The following is a 19,801-nucleotide window of genomic DNA, read 5'->3' as shown; positions in this document are numbered from 1 at the left end:
GACATCTGTCCTCAGAGACCATGATACACACTGACACAGAGCAGAATAGAGACTGTTCCTCCTACATAGGGTCACTTGGCAGATATGGATTGACACCTGTCCTCAGAGATCATGCTACACACTGACACAGAGCAGAATAGAGACTGTTCCCCCTACATAGGGTCACTTGGCAGATATGGATTGACACCTGTCCTCAAAGACCATGATACACACTTACACAGAGCAGAATAGAGACTGTTCCCCCTACATAGGTTCACTTGGCAGATATGGATTGACACCTGTCCTCAGAGACCATGATACACACTGACACAGAGCAGAATAGAGACTGTTACCCCTACATAGGGTCACTTGGCAGATATGGATTGACACCTGTCCTCAGAGCCCCTGATACACACTGACACAGAGCAGAATAGGGACTGTTCACACTACATAGGGTCACTTGGCAGGTATGGATTGACACCTATCCTAAGGATCCCTGATACACACTGACACAGAGCAGAATAGGGACTGTACCCCTACATTGGGTCACTTGGCAGATATGGATTGACACCTGTCCTCAGAGCCCCTGATACACACTGACACAGAGCAGAATAGGGACTGTTCACCCTACATAGGGTCACTTGGCAGGTATGGATTGACACCTATCCTAAGGATCCCTGATACACACTGACACAGAGCAGAATAGGGCCTGTTCCCCCTACATAGGGTCACTTGGCAGATATGGATTGACACCTGTCCTCAGAGACCATGATACACACTGACACAGAGCAGAATAGAGACGGTTCCCCCTACATAGGGTCACTTGGCAGATATGGATTGACACCTGTCCTCAGAGACCATGATACACACTGACACAGAGCAGAATAGAGACTGTTCCCCCTACATAGGGTCACTTGGCAGATATGGATTGACACCTGTCCTCAGAGACCATGATACACACTGACACAGAGCAGAATAGAGACTGTTCCCCCTACATAGGGTCACTTGGCAGATATGGATTGACACCTGTCCTCAGAGACCATGATACACACTGACACAGAGCAGAATAGAGACTGTTCCCCCTACATAGGGTCACTTGGCAGATATGGATTGACACCTGTCCTCAGAGATCATGATACACACTGACACAGATCAGAATAGAGACTGTTCCCCCTACATAGGGTCACTTGGCAGATATGGATTGACACCTGTCCTCAGAGCCCCTGATACACACTGACACAGAGCAGAATAGGGACTGTTCCCCCTACATAGGATCACTTGGCAGGTATGGATTGACACCTATCCTAAGGATCCCTGATACACACTGACACAGAGCAGAATAGGGACTGTTCCCCCTACATTGGGTCACTTGGCAGATATGGATTGACACCTGTCCTCAGAGCCCCTGATACACACTGACACAGAGCAGAATAGGGACTGTTCACCCTACATAGGGTCACTTGGCAGGTATGGATTGACACCTATCCTAAGGATCCCTGATACACACTGACACAGAGCAGAATAGGGACTGTTCCCCCTACATAGGGTCACTTGGCAGATATGGATTGAAACCAGAGACCTAATTGTGTAATAATGGTAATACTATTACCTATTATATAATATTGGCAGGGGCAAGGAAATTCCCTCTAAATAGATGGGTATAGGCAGAGAGTATGGAGACCAGAGTGATAAAGTGTCAATAAGGTGATATAAAGTTAAATGTATCACATACACACAGCCACCCTTTCTCTTAGCTAGTTTCCAGAAATGCTGGATAGGTAGAAGGGCTATAAAGACTCAGAGAGGTCTAAGAAGAATCCTCTAAACTAGCCCTAATCTCCTTAAACACCTTCAAGGGTGTTCTAAGCTAAAGCTCAATCTAAACGTTTAGATGACTGCCTGATTTCCCATCACAGATGCTGGCTAGGAATAACACTGTGCAAGACAAAGACTGGGTCTAAGTGCCCATAGTGCAGTAAAGTGTCCCTAGTGAAGTGAAAAAGAGAATAATGAGCTGGCGCCCAAGAGAATAACGAGCTGGCGCCCTATCAGGGGACGTGTATATGGCATCGATTTTAGGAACCGGGAGATGGAAAAAGATGCTTGGTCGGTCCTCCTACTTCAAATTTGGGGCACTGCGCGTGCAATCTAATGTGCCACCAGATAGGAGTGGTGTGTTAAGTAGTACTATTCCTATCAGTTTAATCCCTGTTATGTTATTTATATCTTAATACTAACAACTATGGAATCAATTTAACTAGCACTTATAGTGAACATAATATTAATTTTTTGGACCTTGACATCAGGATTCAAGATGCCATGATAGTTACCAAAAACTACTTTAAACCAGTGGATGCCAATAGTTATATCGACACCAATAGCTGTCACCATAAACCCTGGCTAAGCAACGCCCCTAGGAGCCAATTTTTAAGGATTCGCCGCAACTGTAAATTAGACAGTGACTATTTAGAGCAAGCCCAGTACATTAAACAGCAATTTATGGAAAAGGGATATAACGAAACATCTTTGAATCAAGACTTAGAAGATGTAGGCAAACTAAAAAGAAGCCAACTTATCCAATACAAACCAAAGAAAATACCAACCAACACTAATGAAGTCCCTTTCATTTGTAACTTTAACGGACATAACAAACGTATACATAAGACCATAAATAAATATTGGCACCTATTAAAAGACGATCCAATTTTATATAAAATTTTACCTTCAAAACCTAGGATCACATACAGAGGAGCAAAAAATTTCAAAAATATACTAGTTAAGAGTCACCTAAAACCCACAAAACCTAAGCATTTTATTCAGGATCTTAAAGGATTCTATGGTTGTGGCACATGTCTCCCATGCAGAATAACTAAACAAACAAAAAGACATCTAGAAAACTTGGAGAGTATTATTCAGAAACCGTACACTATAAAAGACCATCTCACGTGCCACTCCAAGGGCATTTTATATATTTTAAAATGCCCTTGTAATCTGCTCTATGTAGGGAGAACCATTAGACCGCTCAAAGTTAGAATCGCCGAACACATTCGGAACATCAAAAATGGCTTGGAAACCCATAGTGTGTCGCAGCATTTCAAAGAAACTCATAATCAAAACCCAGAGAATTTATTTTTCTGTGCGATTAAGGAAGTGAAACGAGACTGGAGAGGGGGAAATTATATTAAAACATTAGGGAAAGAAGAAATGAAATTTATATATACTTTTAAAACCCTTATCCCCCATGGCCTCAATTTAGATTTTGAGGTTTGTCACTTTTAAATATCCAATTCCTTTTAAAGCAAGTTTTTTATATAAAGGTTTTTTCTTAAGTCTATTTTGGGAATGCTCTTAAGCTTATTTTATTCTTGCCTTACTATCAGCACTTTTTCATTTATATGTCTTATCCATTTAGTTCTCTTTTTTAACCAGATCTATATAGTAATTTTAAAGTGTATAATTTTATATTTCCTGGTCATTTAAAAGTTTTTCTATATTATATTTATGTAAATTTTGAATCCAGAATATATATTTACTACATTTTATTCTTTCCATTTAAACTTTGTTTTGAGAGACTTTTTTGCACAATGAAAATTATTTAAAATGGACTGCCATCTTTTTATGGGACTCAGTAAGGGCAAAATGTACTGCCAGCCGAAAATGGAACCAAATAGAACGCAGAAGCACGTCCCAATACAGAGAAATCGGAATCCTAACGTATGCGTTCCACCGTTGGAACGCAAGAGCCGAAACCGGAAATGACTGAACGAATGCGTTCCACCTGTGGAACGCGGAAGTAGAAAATACCGCGATCGAGCACTCAAGCCGGAAAAAGGGCGCGAAATCGAAACCACATATAAAGAAAACCTACAGCAAGGACCCACAGCAACTGAGGAAGCCTCCATAGGAGGCGAAACGCGTTTTGCTATCAGAGACAATCTCTACAAGATTTCCCTTAATCGTAAGGTCTTGTGTTTTTATACTTTTTGTGCACTTTATTTAATAAAGCACTTTTTACTACTTACCTGTGAGAGGACATCACCTTATTCATCACCTCTGGGCAGTAGAAAGAAGGGAGTGGGAACCTAAATCCCACAACGCTGGAAGATTGAGCCTTACTTTACAGGCTCCTGCCTTGTGAGTTTATTTCCACATACTTCCCTGACATTTATAGGAGATTTTAGACAATATTGCACTATTATGTGTTCTTTTTGCTTTATCTCCAGGTTGTTTTAAATTCGTTTTAAACAAGAAGATACTCCACCTTATATTGTATGTATATTCTGTTTGTTGTGAGGGCGAAGGGTACTCACTAAGGTGTATGAGAATCTCTTGGTTTATTTTAGCATATGTGTGTTCCACTGGTAATACTGTATTTCTTTTAATCCCTGTTATGTGCCTTTTTTTGGGTTTGGTTTTTGAAGCCACAGTGCAGCACCAGAGGGCCAAAAAATTAGGCATGTACACATGCCTGAAAAATTAGGTATTGTTGCAGCCATCAAAATTGATGTTTGTTTCCCAGGCAGAAAGTGCCCTAAAACATTGCGGCTTGAACCCTAGTTGGTGGCGGATAAGTCACGCAAGTCAACCGGCATTCAACCGGCAATACAGCAGCGTGTGGACCATTTTTAGCCCAAGGCAGCTCATCTCATCAGGCCTTTTTTAGTCGAATGTATCGCCCACTGTCAATCCCTTCGGGATCCATCCCTCATTCATCTTAATAAAGGTGAGGTAATCTAGACTTTTTTAACCTAGGCAACTTCTCTTCTCAGTGACAATACCTTCTGCTGCACTGAAGGTCCTTTCTGACAGGACACTTGAAGCGGGGCAGGCCAGAAGTTTTATCGCAAATTGGGATAGCTCAGGCCACAGGTCAAGCCTGCACACCCAGTAGTGAAGGGGTTCATCGCTCCTCAAAGTGTCGATATCTGCAGTTAAGGCGAGGTAGTCTGCTACCTGTCGGTCGAGTCGTTCTCTGAGGGTGAATCCCGAAGGGCTGTGGCGATGCATAGGACTTAAAAAGCTCCGCATGTCCTCCATCAACAACACGTCTTTAAAGCATCCTGTCCTTGCCGGCGTGGTCGTGGGAGGAGGAGGATGACTTTCACCTCTTCCCCTGTTAGATTCCCGTTGTTCTGTGACATCACCCTTATACGCTGTGTAAAGCATACTTTTTAATTCATTTTGCAAATGCTGCATCCTTTCCGACTTGTTGTAATTTGGTAACATTTCCGCCACTTTCTGCTTATATCGGGGGTCTAGTAGCGTGGACACCCAGTACAGGTCGTTCTCCTTCAGCCTTTTTATACGAGGGTCCCTCAACAGGCACGACAGCATGAAAGACCCCATTTGCACAAGGTTGGATGCCGAGCTACTCATTTCCCGTTCCTCCTCCTCAGTGATCTCAATGAAGGTATGTTCTTCCCCCCAGCCACGTACAACACCACGGGTACAAGATAGGTGACAACGAGCACCCTGGGATGCCTGTTGTGGTTGGTCTTCCTCCTCCAACTCAAAGCCACATTCCTCCTCTGACTCCTCTTCCTCACAATCCTCTTCCAGCGTTGCCACAGGTCCAGCAAGCGATGCTGATAAGGCTGTTTCTGGTGGTGATGGTGACCACAACTCTTCCTCTTCCTCTTCACGCTGATCTACGGCCTGATCCAGCACTCTTCGCAGGGCACGCTCCAGGAAGAAAACAAATGGTATGATGTCGCTGATGGTGCCTTCGGTTCGACTGACTAGGTTTGTCACCTCCTCAAAAGGACGCATGAGCCTACAGGCATTGCGCATGAGCGTCCAGTAACGTGGCAAAAAAATTCCCAGCTCCCCAGAGGCTGTCCTAGCACCCCGGTCATACAAATATTCATTAACGGCTTTTTTGTTGTTGGAGCAGGCAGTCGAACATTAGGAGTGTTGAATTCCAACGTGTCGGGCTGTCGCAAATCAAGCGCCTCACTGGCATGTTGTTTCGCCGCTGGATATCTGCAAAGTGCGCCATGGCCATGTAGGAACGCCTGAAATGGCCACACACCTTCCTGGCCTGCTTCAGGACGTCCTGTAAGCCTGTGTACTTATGCACAAATTTAATAACATGCTTGCACTGTGTTTGCTTGAAATTTGTCTCTGGTGTCTCCATAGTTGGGATACCAGGAGACAAAAATGCTAGGAAGGGGTGCAGTGTGTGTGTGTGTGTGCTGTGAGTGTTAGGGGTGCAGTGTGTGTGTGTGTGTGCTGTGAGTGTTAGGGGTGCAGTGTGTGTGTGTGCTGTGAGTGTTAGGGGTGCAGTGTGTGTGTGTGCTGTGAATGTTAGGGGTGCAGTGTGTGTGTGTGCTGTGAATGTTAGGGGTGCAGTGTGTGTGTGTGCTGTGAATGTTAGGGGTGCAGTGTGTGTGTGTGCTGTGAATGTTAGGGGTCCAGTGTGTGTGTGTGCTGTGAGTGTTAGGGGTGCAATGTGTGTGTGCTGTGAGTGTTAGGGGTGCAGTGTGTTTGTGTGCTGTGAGTGTTAGGAGTGCAGTGTGTGTGTGTGCTGTGAGTGTTAGGGGTGCAGTGTGTGTGTGTGCTGTGAATGTTAGGGGTGCAGTGTGTGTGTGTGCTGTGAATGCTAGGGGTGCAGTGTGTGTGTGTGCTGTGAGTGTTAGGGGTGCAGTGTGTGTGTGCTGTGAATGTTAGGGGTGCAGTGTGTGTGTGCTGTGAATGTTAGGGGTGCAGTGTGTGTGTGTGCTGTGATTGTTAGGGGTGCAGTGTGTGTGTGTGCTGTGAGTGTTAGGGGTGCAGTGTGTGTGTGTGCTGTGAGTGTTAGGGGTGCAGTGTGTGTGTGTGCTGTGAGTGTTAGGGGTGCAGTGTGTGTGTGTGCTGTGAATGTTAGGGGTGCAGTGTGTGTGTGTGCTGTGAATGTTAGGGGTGCAGTGTGTGGTGTGCTGTGAGTGTTAGGGGTGCAGGGTGTCTGAGTAAGTGTGATCTGTGTGATTATTTCCCCCCTCCCTGCTTACCTTATGCCTGGGAGGGGGGAATCCTGCTGCTGGCTTCCATCCCTGGTGGTCCAGTGGTGAGTGAACTCTAACCTGTGAGGCTAGAGTTCACTCTCGCGAGACCCGGAGCGTTGCCATGGCAACGCTCCGAATCTCGCGAGAGGAAGCCGGCGGAGCTGTAAGTAGGAGCTCCGCCGGGTCCTATCCTGGCTCCCTCCCTCTCTTCCCGCCGGCGGCCGCAGGATATTGTATGTGGGCCGGTCAGGGAGATCTCCCCACCGGCCCGCCGTGGACTACTGCAGGGCCGGCGCTCGGATAGTGCCGGCCCTGCAAAGACCGGCAGGGGAGATCCTGTGATCTCCCTGCCGGCCTCGGCCCATGGCCACCGCGGCCCACCGGGCATTTGCCCGGTGTGCCCGATGGCCAGTCCGGGCCTGATAACAGTGAAAAAAATATTTTTGTTTTTAAATCAACGCTATTGTGACACCAGATATGAGTGGCAATGTGCACTTGCAGAGGTTGGCAGAGCACACGCTGAAGGCCTGGCACCCGCTTTAAGGACACTGACTGCTATTAGCTTACAGTGAAAACCTTTTTTTCTTTTTAAAGGCACGCTATAGTGACACCAGATATGAGTGGCAAAGTGCACTTGCAGAGGTTGGCAGAGCACACGCTGAAGGCCTGACGCCCGCTTTAAGGACACTGACTGCTATTAGCTTACAGTGAAAAACTTTTTTTCTTTTTAAAGGCACGCTATAGTGACACCAGATATGAGTGGCAAAGTGCACTTGCAGAGTTGGCAGAGTACATGCTGAAGGCCTACACCCGCTTTAAGGACACTGACTGCTATTAGCTTACAGTGAAAACCTTTTTTTCTTTTTAAAGGCACGCTATAGGGACACCAGATATGAGTGGCAAAGTGCACTTGCAGAGGTTGGCAGAGCACACGCTGAAGGCCTGACACCCGCTTTAAGGACACTGACTGCTATTAGCTTACAGTGAAAAACTTTTTTATTTTTAAAGGCACGCTATAGTGACACCAGATATGAGTGGCAAAGTACACTGGCAGAGGTTGGCAGAGTACACGCTGAAGGCCTGACACCCAGACGCTTGCAGACAACTAACTGCTATTCAATCTATTACAGTGAAATTTTTTTTTTGTTTTTAAATGCAAGCTTAAGCTATTGTGACACCAGATATGAGTGGTGGCACTGGGCAAGTGGGCACAGTATCCACTGTGAGCCTGACACAAGCTGGCAGGCAGGCAACTGCAATTACATTACACAGAAAAAAAAAAAAAAAAAAGCAGACTGATGTTCTAGCCCTAAAAAGGGCTTTTTGGGGTGCTGTCCTTACAGCAAAGATCAGATGAGTCATTCAAGACTGTAGTGGACACTGAATACCCTAGCCTAGCTATCAATTTCCCTATCAAATGAGCAGCAGCTACACTTTCCCTCCTCTATCTAAGAATGCAGCTTCAGAATGAATCTAAAATGGCTGCTGTACAGGAGGTGGGAGGGTCTGGAAGGGAGGGTCTGCTGCTAATTTGCTGGAATGTGTCTGCTGACCGTGAGGCACAGGGTCAAAGTTTACTCAATGATGACGAATAGGGGGCGGATCGAACCGCGCATGTGTTCGCCCGCCATGGCGAACGCGAACACGCTATGTTCGCCAGGAACTATTCGCCAGCGAACAGTTCGGTACATCACTACTGATAGGACTGCACACATTGAAAGTCATTAGGGGCCTCCTCACAGCAGTGCCTTGCCCTGGGATCTTCTGGGACTCAAGTTTTAGACTGGAAATTATACCTGTTTAGTTTCCTTTTTGTTATTGTTTTAGTTTTAGCAAGCTTCCGAGTTTTCAATAATGCCCTGACATAACTAGTGAGAGCGCCTCACTTGTATAGTATATGTAACGATATAGTATATATATATAGTATATATATAGTAACGATGTGACTATCATATTACCAATTTTTTTACTGATGTTCTATAAGCATTGTACCGTACAAACAAATCTTGTGGTTCCACCCACACAAAAAAAAGAATTAAAAAAAAAAAGAAGAAAGTGTAGCAGTAGAAGAAAAAGTTCCTTGATTCACGTAGTAGAGGCCGCATACATTTTAATTCTGGCACCCCGTGGTATGAATGGTATGACCTTCGCTGGGTCCCATTGGTTCGTTGCTGGGGTCAGTTCTAAAGTGCCCGGGACCAGCAGGGAGTCTTCAGGCAGGTGGAGTGTACTCAGCAGAGCAGCTGCTCCTCGTAGATCGGAGACAGCGTGTACGATGTCGCCTTGTATAATTTGCAGTGCCCGAGGCGAGCTCCAGCGGTTACAAACCTTGTGCTTCTGGAGCAGCGTCGTGAACGACCCGAGGGGGGAACCTCCGCCATTGCAGAGTGTCACCCAACAGATCTGCATAGAAGGAAAGCCCCATGTTCTTCAAAGTCAGAGGTGATAGTCCCCTTGAGAGCTTATAGTACTGCTGTCTTGTCTGTAGAGCTATAGAACTGCACCAGCAGGTCCCTGGGAGACGACTCTGGTGCCCTCCAGGGCTTTGGGACCCTGATGACTGCACCCAAAGTGATGCTCTTGGCTTGCTTAGATGCCAACAGTGCTCCCACTAGCCTTCCATTGTTGTGATGTCTTCAGGTACCCCTCTGACTTTCAGATTGTTGCGACGCCGCTGGTCCTCAAGCAGTGCAAAGTGCTGTTCATACTTTGCTTGCTGCATCTTAAACACCAGCACTTCACTTTGAATCTCTGCGATGGATTGTGTGAGTTTGTCGGAGGAAGCCTTCACCACCCCTATGTGGCCTGTCAGGCACGTGAGGTCGGTGCGGAGTTGGGCCATATCTGCATGGAGTACTCTAGCCCAGCATGGAGCAATTACCCCAGCATGGTCTTCAGCGTTGCCGCCGTCACAAGCCCTGTGTTATGGAAGCCCCTCTGTCTGCTACAAGATCACTACTTTTCCACTACCTAGATACTTTCTACGCTATGGTTACCTTTTGTCACTGCTATGGATAATATTTTGTTATTACTGCCTGGATACTTTTCTATTCCCAGTTACACAAATGAGCCTTGTTACCCATTCGTATATATGAACAACCGACCACCCAGCCCTTGTCGTGTGTCTCCACTTAACCCCTGTCACCTTTCAAACCAGCGAAAGACTTGGCGAACGATCGATCACCCTAACTGTGGAGTGTGCCAACAATTAACCTCCTGGGAGCTGCGGTTTGTGGTTAACCGCAGCCTAATTGACTGGCGTCAGGGTGGCCCCGTTCGTATGCAATTAGGTGAACGGAGACTGTACCAAAATGAAGAAAGAACAATCGAACGACGACCACCTACAATCTGGCGTGTGTATCCAATTAACCTGCAGTTTCTGTGGTTAACCGCAGCCTAATCAATTTCCCCAAGGTGGTCGCCATTTGTATTTTAATGTTTAAATGTAAAAGTTATATATTTTTATGTTATTTTCATGTGTATAATAAAACGTGGTATTTTCATGTCCTTGGAGATAATTAGGTTAGTGTAACAGTTGGAATCAATTATCTCCAAGGTAGGGGGGAGTGTTTCAAAGAATGCACTTTGCTCTTATTGTTTGGGACATTGCATTGTCCAGTGTACCATCAGGTCCAGAGGGGGCTGTCCTCTGGCCTGGTAACTTGTATAAATTGCCATGCATGTGTCACGATTCCGGGGAACCCAACACGCTAACACACACACAGACACACACACAGAAAGTGTGCAGTACCGGTCCTTAGAGTGGCCGGGCTAAGCACACACAGAATAGTCAGGAGACAAGCCGAGTAAGGGGAACCAGAAAACAGAATAACGAGAAACAAGCCGAGGTCAAAGGGTAGGAGAAAGTCACAAAGTCAGTATAACAAGCCAGAGAGTACGTAACCAGAAAGCACACGTTCAGAATCAATACTATAAAGCAAAGACCACAACAGGGCACTGAGAGACAGGAAAGGTAAGTATTTATAACCTTATCTTAATTCTGATTGGATAACTTCCAATCAGAATTAACAAACACACGTGGGGGATATCTATACCCCCACTGTGATTGTTGCACTGTCGCTTTAACGCCGGGTCACGTGAGTGACCCCGGCGTTCTGATAACAGTGCCGGCTCCCAGCGTGCAGCGTTAGACATGCTGCCGCTGGGAGGAGGAGAGGAGGACGCGAGCTGACCGGTAAGGGGAGAGGGGACCGCGGGTAGCGACGGACCGAGGGTGAGTGCTGCGAGAGGATTGCAGCCTCCCCTCACCGCTGCCCGCGGAGCCCTGACATTACCCCCCCCTCGAGGACCGCCCGGAGGGCGGGAAGCCGAAGGCTTCAAAGGAAACCGCGTATGAAAGGAGCGGATCAAAGAGGGCGCGTCCAAATCAGAGACAGAAACCCACGACCGCTCCTCAGGGCCGTAACCCTTCCAATCAACTAAATACTGCAACCGACCTCGAGAGAAACGAGAATCAAGGAGAGCAGCTACCTCGTACACATCACTAGAGACCGCGCGGAGGGCATCGGAATGCCTAAGAGGCCTAGAGAACCGATTACATCGCAAGGGCTTCAATAGAGAGGTGTGAAAGGTGTTAGGTATACGCATGGAAGGAGGCAAGGCAAGGGAGTAGGACACAGGATTCACCCTTCGTAACACCTTATAGGGACCAAGAAACTTGGGCGCGAACTTCATCGAGGGACCCTAAGGCGGAGGTTCCTAGAGGACAACCAAACCCTATCACCCGGAGCATAAGAAGGAGCCACACACCTACGACGATCAGCAAATCTCTTTTGAGCAGCAGCAGCACGACAAAGAGCAGCATGGACCTGATCCCACATCTTCCGTAAGGAGGCGAGGTGCTCGTCCAAAGCGGGCATTCCCTTGTCGGAGAACACACCGGGAAGGACAGCGGGTTGGAACCCATAAGCCACCATAAAAGGACTTACGCCAGTAGAAGAATGAGACACAGTGTTCCTGGCAAATTCAGTCCAGGGAAGGAGATGGGACCAGTTGTCCTGGTGTGCATTCGTGAAACAGCGTAAATACAACTCCACAGACTGATTTGCTCGTTCGGCAGCTCCATTAGATTGCGGATGATAGGAGGAAGTAAACGATAAGGAGACCCCCATCTCAGCACAAAAGCCCCTCCAAAACTGAGAGACAAACTGAGGGCCCCTGTCAGATACAATATCTTGTGGTATACCATGCAAGCGGAACACCTCTTTGGCAAACACCTGAGCCAACTGGAACGCAGAAGGTAGCTTCTTAAGCGGAATGAAGTGCGCCATTTTGGAGAACCTATCCGTGTCACGAGCGTGGGCTATAGGCCCAGCCGAGACTGTGGGGAGAGTGTGGAAGTGACAGGGTTAATGACACCAGACCCCTGGTTACCTGTTGCTAGTCCCAGCAACCACTCAATTAACCCCTGCAATCCCTTCTACACTAACCCCCTAGTACACACTTTACTGCCACCACCAAGACTTTTAAACCCGGGCGTCTTAGGTTACCCCACACACAGGAGAATTATAGGATCACAGTTCTACTTTTACTAATCAAACACTTATAATTAGCCCTTTTTGGTAACGTGTTTACCTGAGCTCTCTGGAGAGTGGAGCTCGTAGAAAACAGAGACACAAGCTGATTAATTAAACATTTAATCTGACAAAAAAGATTCACAGTGCTGAGTACAAAATACAGAAATAAATGACATACAGATAACAAATTGCAAAACAGTACATAAAATAAAATAGGAGAAAACACAAGAAATTCCTTACATATATTTACCCAATATAGAATTCTTGTGGGAATTCTCTTTTGGTTTACAAAAAAACAACTCTTAACATATATAAACACACATCAAACAAGAACTCATGCTTTTGGCATGACAATCCGTTACAGTCAAAATTACTGTCTGTCCATCAGATGAAGGAAAGATCCACAATAAAAACCATGGACAAGTGGACATGGTTTCTTGGGTACAGATAGGGGCATAAGGAGTCCCAGGGGTTTAACATTAGGGGACTTACACTGTGTGCAGACACGGCAAGCCTGCACATAATCTACCACGTCTTTTTTGAGTGATGGCCACCAAAGCTGTTGGAGGAGACCCTTGTAAGTCTTGGTAACCCCTGGATGACCAGCCGTTTTGGCTGTGTGAAATAAAGTTAACAACTTCTTTCTGTCTTTTACTTTCACGTATAGCTTACCAATAGGAGTCTCAGGGGGTGCTTGGGATTGGTATGACTTGATACCATCAAGAAAAAGAGACGAAATAACGAGTAGTAGCTATTATATTAGATGTGGGTACAATGGGCTCAGGAGTGGAAGTAATAGTATCCACAGGTTCGTACTGGCGGGAGATAGCATCAGCCCTGACAGCATGAGTGCCATTAAAACTGTTCGTTTTACCCTCAACTCGCAGCCTCGACTCGTGTAATAGGGAAAGGTGTATCCTAGCTTGGCTATAGCTAGTTGGATGCTCTACATTTACAGGAATATCTTTGTATGCTGACCGGAGCGGCGCTCTCACTCTCCAAGTTCGGAAACCAGGATATCCAAGCGGTCCAACCTCCAGCAAGCCTGGATGCAACCGTAACACCCTGTATTGGGGAATGGTTGTGGTAAGGTGGAGGGGAGCAATCCACCTGTATTGTCTGTCAGGCTGAAATCCTCCGAAGAGTTTGATTCATCCTCGAGGTCGGCGGCAATCTGTGGCCCACAGGCGCTATGTGCTTGACAGAAAGAAATCGCCTATATTGACGCTCAAGAAAAAAAAATAGGAGAGGAACAGCACTACAGTACTGATCACAGGGGAGAATAAAGCTGCACACCTGAGGGGAAGGGTAACCCTCAAACCCTTCAAAGAATGGAGAGAACAAGATACAACAAATACAGGGTGCGCTAAGTAGGACAATGAGAGATAATAAACAATAATAATATAAAGAGTCTCTTAAAGTACAGCGAAGACCTGGAGTGTATATTCTTCAGTTCTTGCTTTGAATCCTCAGTGGTAAATATGAAATACAAAAGCAAAAATAGAGACCAATAGTGCAAAACCATTTTAGGAAAGCTAGATCACGAACAACATAGAAGTAGAGAAGTGCCAACTCACAATTTAAAGAGCTATGCCCAGCTCTAGGTAAAACAGCATACAGTGGTATTTAATACTCCCCACATGTAGGATATAACTGGACACTTGGAGGTGTATCCTCAAGACTTCTTACAGCATTCCAGATAAGCGTCAGCAAAAAAAATACATAAAAGGGGGAAAAACCCAATGGTGCAATAACGTAGGTTAACTGCAACTACAGACAACACTGAGGTCCTAAGAGTGCCAACTTACAATTGGGAGAGCTATAACCAGCTCTGAGTAAAACAGCATACAGTGGTATTTAAACTCCCCACATGTAGGATATCCTTCTAGCGATGCTTGCAGTGCCGGTCTTATGAAAATAAAATCACAAGAGAGGGCCCATAGTGTTTACCGTATAAAAAAACAGCAGTAAAAGGTAAAATGAAACGTACTTACAGTGTTCAGAGCAGCCACACTGCTCTATGAACCAGGCGTAGGTGGAATAATCCGCCAGGATAAAACAGCAACAAATAAAAGTAAGTGTGCAAAATACTTTTATTGGATTCTTATAAAAACACAACGCGTTTCGCCAAAACAGGCTTTATCAAGTGTAAATAACTGATCCTGGCTATTCACCTTTTATGGGCAAGTAAAATGGCTTAAAATGTGAAGATTGGCGCCAAAATGACGTCATTTTGGCACTTCTCTACTTCTATGTTGTTCGTGATCCAGCTTTCCTAAAACGGTTTTGCACTATTGGTCTCTATTTTTGCTTTTGTATTTCATATTTACCACTGAGGATTCAAAGCAAGAACTGAAGAATATACACTCCAGGTCTTCGCTGTACTTTAAGAGACTCTTTATATTATTTTTGTTTATTATCTCTCATTGTACTACTTAGCGCACCCTGCATTTGTTGTATCTTGTTCTCTATATTGACGCTCTGCCTGCATCTGTCTAGTTTCTGTTTTTTTTCTTTTCTTCCCATGTTGGGTAGGTGACTGAGGGTTGTTTATCCCGGTAACAGGGACAAGGGAAGCTGACAAGGGAAGCTGTTTAGTTAATGTAGGCGAGAAGCCCATCTATCGTGCGTGTGCTAGGGTCATTCTCCAACTTATAAAATATTTTAATAACTTTAGATGTAAGCTAAATTAAATGTAATAACTTAAAATAATATATATATATATATATATATATATATATATATATATATATATATAATCATAGAAGCTATCAATCCCCTCTCACACCCTAGTTTTTTGGGCTGCCTTCGTAGCCCTGCAGAGCAAGATAAAAAGCTTAGCTGCTCTTCTTTATTCAAAGAATGACAGAAGTAATGTAAGATGATTCTCACAACTTACACAAAGGGAACAAAAGACATTGAAAGCACAAACAATATATATTGCACATTGTAAGACCTTGAGACATTTTCACTAAGGAATAAATGTAACAAATCCTTTGAAGTAAATAGTAAGAAGAAGAATAGTTACTTTTACATCAACCAGGAATAGAGTGAAGAAATACATTCTATTGTTTAATAAATGTATTTATACACAGTACGAACATGTGTTAAATGTTAGACATGGACATTCGTTTTCAGATGAAAAGGTTTTCGGCCCGAAAGACGAATATATGGACGCAAATTCCTACGAATTAAATTAAAAACAAATTGCTTAATGGGTGAAATTTCATCTGTTCAATTCATTCTTTTGTTCCTTCGTTTAAGTTACAAGGAGGGAGCTACCCCAACAGATGTTGTTTTTATGGTTCAACCCTATTGGTTGAACCCCAAAAGTGCATTTATCCCTTCAGAAAGCAGGGATTTACTAACTGCAATTAGTATACATCACATTAAAATCTAGATACTCAGTAGTATGTAGAAAAGTGGCACATATTTTTAAAAGTATAAATTTATATTCTGTCCTAAAAAATACTTTTTCTCAAGTGAATGTGCTTATCAAGTGTAGTGCCTCTCTAAGAGATTTACTAACTGGTAGAATTGTATATGGAGCATGAAGATCATATTTTCCTGTGAGTCAAACTCTGTAGTTTGTCTGGTCTAGTTCCCGTAGCAAGAACGAAGGATTTATGTATACACGTTGGGACCATTGCCATTCGGCACATGGATTTGTGATACTCCTCACAAGATAAAATAACCCGCCCGTGTAACTAACTGTTAGAAATAGGTTTCAACATTATTTTGGTAGAAATGATTTCCCTAGTATAACTGTGTTCTGTGATAATATAATTTAATTTCCTCTTTTGCTTTGTGCTGACAAATACATTTGTCTTTTAGGCATTCTGTTTGCTTCAAATAATGCATTCCACATCATCAAAATGGTCAACTATTACCAATTACAGCTTGAAAGAAAAAAATGTTCTGTGTGCAAAGGTTATTGCATTTCATTTGATTTGATACAATTTTATTTCATGTCATTTTTTTTGTTTTATTTTTTAAATAACAGTTTTAGCAATGTGTTCAGTGGCTTTGCAATATTGTTTATATAATTTTATAATAAGAACTATAAATCAGTAAGAATTTACTTTAATGTCTTTCGTGTGACTAATCAAAGCTCAGATTAGGTAGAGGTTAGTCTTCTGGAGGAAAAAATGTCCACAACGTAGAATTTGGATACAACTCATTATAAAACTAAAAAGTATCCTTTATTAAAGAACTTACACCTTGGAGATGGTGAGCATTCCATTTGACCTTTTTTGGGATTAGTAAAACACAGTATGGGAAGCCAGAGAATCCACATACAAATTAAACACACACAGTTTATTCAGAGAAGGTGCAAAAACACTTTACACTAGGCAATTCCAATAGGAGATAATTATCTTGTTTTAACTTATAACCAAAAGCATGTCATGTAACAAGCTAACCGATCCTATCCAATACAATCCCCACCTCAGGGGTATGACTTCGACACTTTCTTATGGAAGTATTATGAGGAATTCATTTTGTGGAGTCTAAAACTGAGAATAGTGGCATTGTAAGCAGTATTTCAACTGAATGTAAATGAAAGTAAGTCCACATATCTCTCAGTCATAATGGGGAGCATGAATGTGATTCCCTAAGGTCAAGGACAGTACCAGAAATATGGCTATCAATTACACAAAAATTTCCACAAAGGACAACAACAATCTTACAAATCCAACGGGCCAATCTGTGTTTACTAATAGAAAAAAAAGTTATAAAAAGAAAAAACAGTCCACGACTGGGAAAATAGTCATTGATTTTCCAAATTATTTAATGTTTTTTTTTTATAGACTTTTGAAATAATTTTTCAACATATTAACCCCTTAAGGACTGAGCCACATGTACACGTTGTGAACAAAACAAAACGTAAACAAAACCTGGCATTTGCGCTATATGTCTGTCCAACCGTAATTCACCTCTTTCATATTAAATGCACCCACCCTTATTATATATCATTTTATTCAGGGGAAACAGGGCTTTCATTTAATATCAAATATTTAGCTATGACATATAATTTAATATTAATTTAATATTTAAAAAATGGGAGAAAATAAGAATTTTTGTTAATTTTTTTAGTTCTACATGACATTTTAACTGTCAATGTCATAATACTGTTTGCTTTTACTGTAATAAAATACACATATTTGTATTCAGCAAAGTCTCACGTGTAAAACAGTACCCCCTATGTTTTATGGTGTTTTGGGAAGTTACAGGGTCAAATATAGCACGTTACATTTGAAATAGAAATTTGACAGATTGGTTACGTTGCCTTTGAGATTGTATAGTTGCCCAGGAATTAAATTTACACCTATAATGGCATACCATTTGCAATAGTAGACAACCCAAGGTACTGCAAATGGGGTATGTCCAGTCTTTTTTAGTAGCCATTTGGTCACAAACACTGGCCAAAGTTAGCGTTAGTATTTGTTTGTGTGTGAAAAATGCAAAAAACGCCAATTTTGGCCAGTGTTTGTGACTAAGTAGCTACTAAAAAAGACTGGACATACCCCATTTGCAATACCTTGGGTTGTCTACTATTGCAAATGGTATGCCATCATAGGGGTAATTTTCATTCTTGCGCTACCATAGGGACTCAAAGGCAACGTAACCAATCTGGCGAATTTTAATGTGAAAAAAAATTGAACACAAACCTTATATTTGACGCTGTAACTTTTGAAAACACCATAAAACCTGTACATGAGGGGTACTGTTGTACTCAGGAGACTTCGCTGAACACAAATATTTGTAAACAGTAAACAGTAACAGTAAAAAGTATCACAGCAATAATATCATCCGTGTAAGTGCTGTTTGTGCGTGAAAAATGCAAAAAACGTCACTTTTACTGGCGATATCATCGTTGTAATAAATTTTACTGATTTGAAAAACTAATATTTGTGTTCAGCGAAGTCTCCCGAGTAAAACAGTGCCCCCCATGTACAGGTTTTATGGTGTCTTGGAAAGTTATACAGTTAAATATAGTGCTAGCAAATTAAATGTCAGCCAGGTCCCGCTAATTGTAATTAATTAAGATACCCAATTATGTAAAAATATTACATAAATATATATGTAGAATTAATATATGTATATATATATACGTATGTGTGTATATATATATATATAAGTTTTTAAACATATTTTTATCTATATATAGTGATATATACGTATATATTTATGTATATAGATATATATATATTATTTCGTTCTACGTGTATTTTGATATAAATATATATATATATATTAATATTACAATACAGTTAGAACGAAATAACACACATCTATAGATTTTTTAATTATTTATTTTTTAATTTTTTTTAATTCTTTATTTTTGTTGTGCAGATGGTCATAACATGGCAACAGACGCCACAACAGCGCATTTCAAATATTATACAGAGTAGACAGTGGCATTGTATACTGCACATTTTTATATTGAACAGCTAAATAAACAGTTAATTAGTTCGTGGAGAGTTGAATGAGAGTAGCTGACATAGACGCGGTTCTCACGCATACCTAAGGTATAGAGCGAGGCATCATATGTGAGAAGTGCTGGTAACTCGATCACGTGGGAATATAAGTGGTAAGGCCTATATGAGACTAGTGTGATATATACGTCGATAAAACATATATGATAGGCAGGTAGGTTATGAGACATTTAGATAGGTATAACCATTGCGACGGGGTTATGCACGTTACCCTACATCTATGTTACAGAGAACGCTGTCACATGGTGGTAATGCAGTTTCATCGTTATAACAGTGTAATTTAAAATGAACTTATAACAACAAGTTAAACGTCGGTGGTAATGAGGGGGTTTCTTTACGTTGGGTGCAGGAGCCTGGTTTGCTGCCTGGGCTTAATGGGCAGGGTAGGTATGTAATGCGGTGTTGGGTAAGCTTGCTTTTCTGGGTCAGGTGCCCAGGTACTGGTTGCTGTGCCTCTGCGTTAGCAACATATTTGCGTGGTAAGGGCCTATTACTTAAGAATAGAGAGTTAAGAGTTAGAGGTGCGCCTTGAGGCACGGACATAATACCCTAGGAGAGAAGATGAAAAAACTCTGGCTATTTGCACACAATTGCTACCAGCTACATAGACATATTGCTTTCTACCTAGCCCCCGTCATGTCAATCTACAGGTTTACACAGGTATCATAATAATGCCATATAGCTATGCAGAAATAGATCTAAGTTAAAATAAAGGTACAATAATATAAGGACAGTATGGTGAATACGGTGGGAGAGCCATGTCTGGCATGTGGAGTGTCCCGTGAGTCTATCAGGTCCACAGGGC

Source organism: Pelobates fuscus, chromosome 1 (assembly GCF_036172605.1).
Source record: "Pelobates fuscus isolate aPelFus1 chromosome 1, aPelFus1.pri, whole genome shotgun sequence".
Lineage (NCBI taxonomy): Eukaryota > Metazoa > Chordata > Amphibia > Anura > Pelobatidae > Pelobates > Pelobates fuscus.
Note: the sequence above shows the minus strand (reverse complement) of the source record.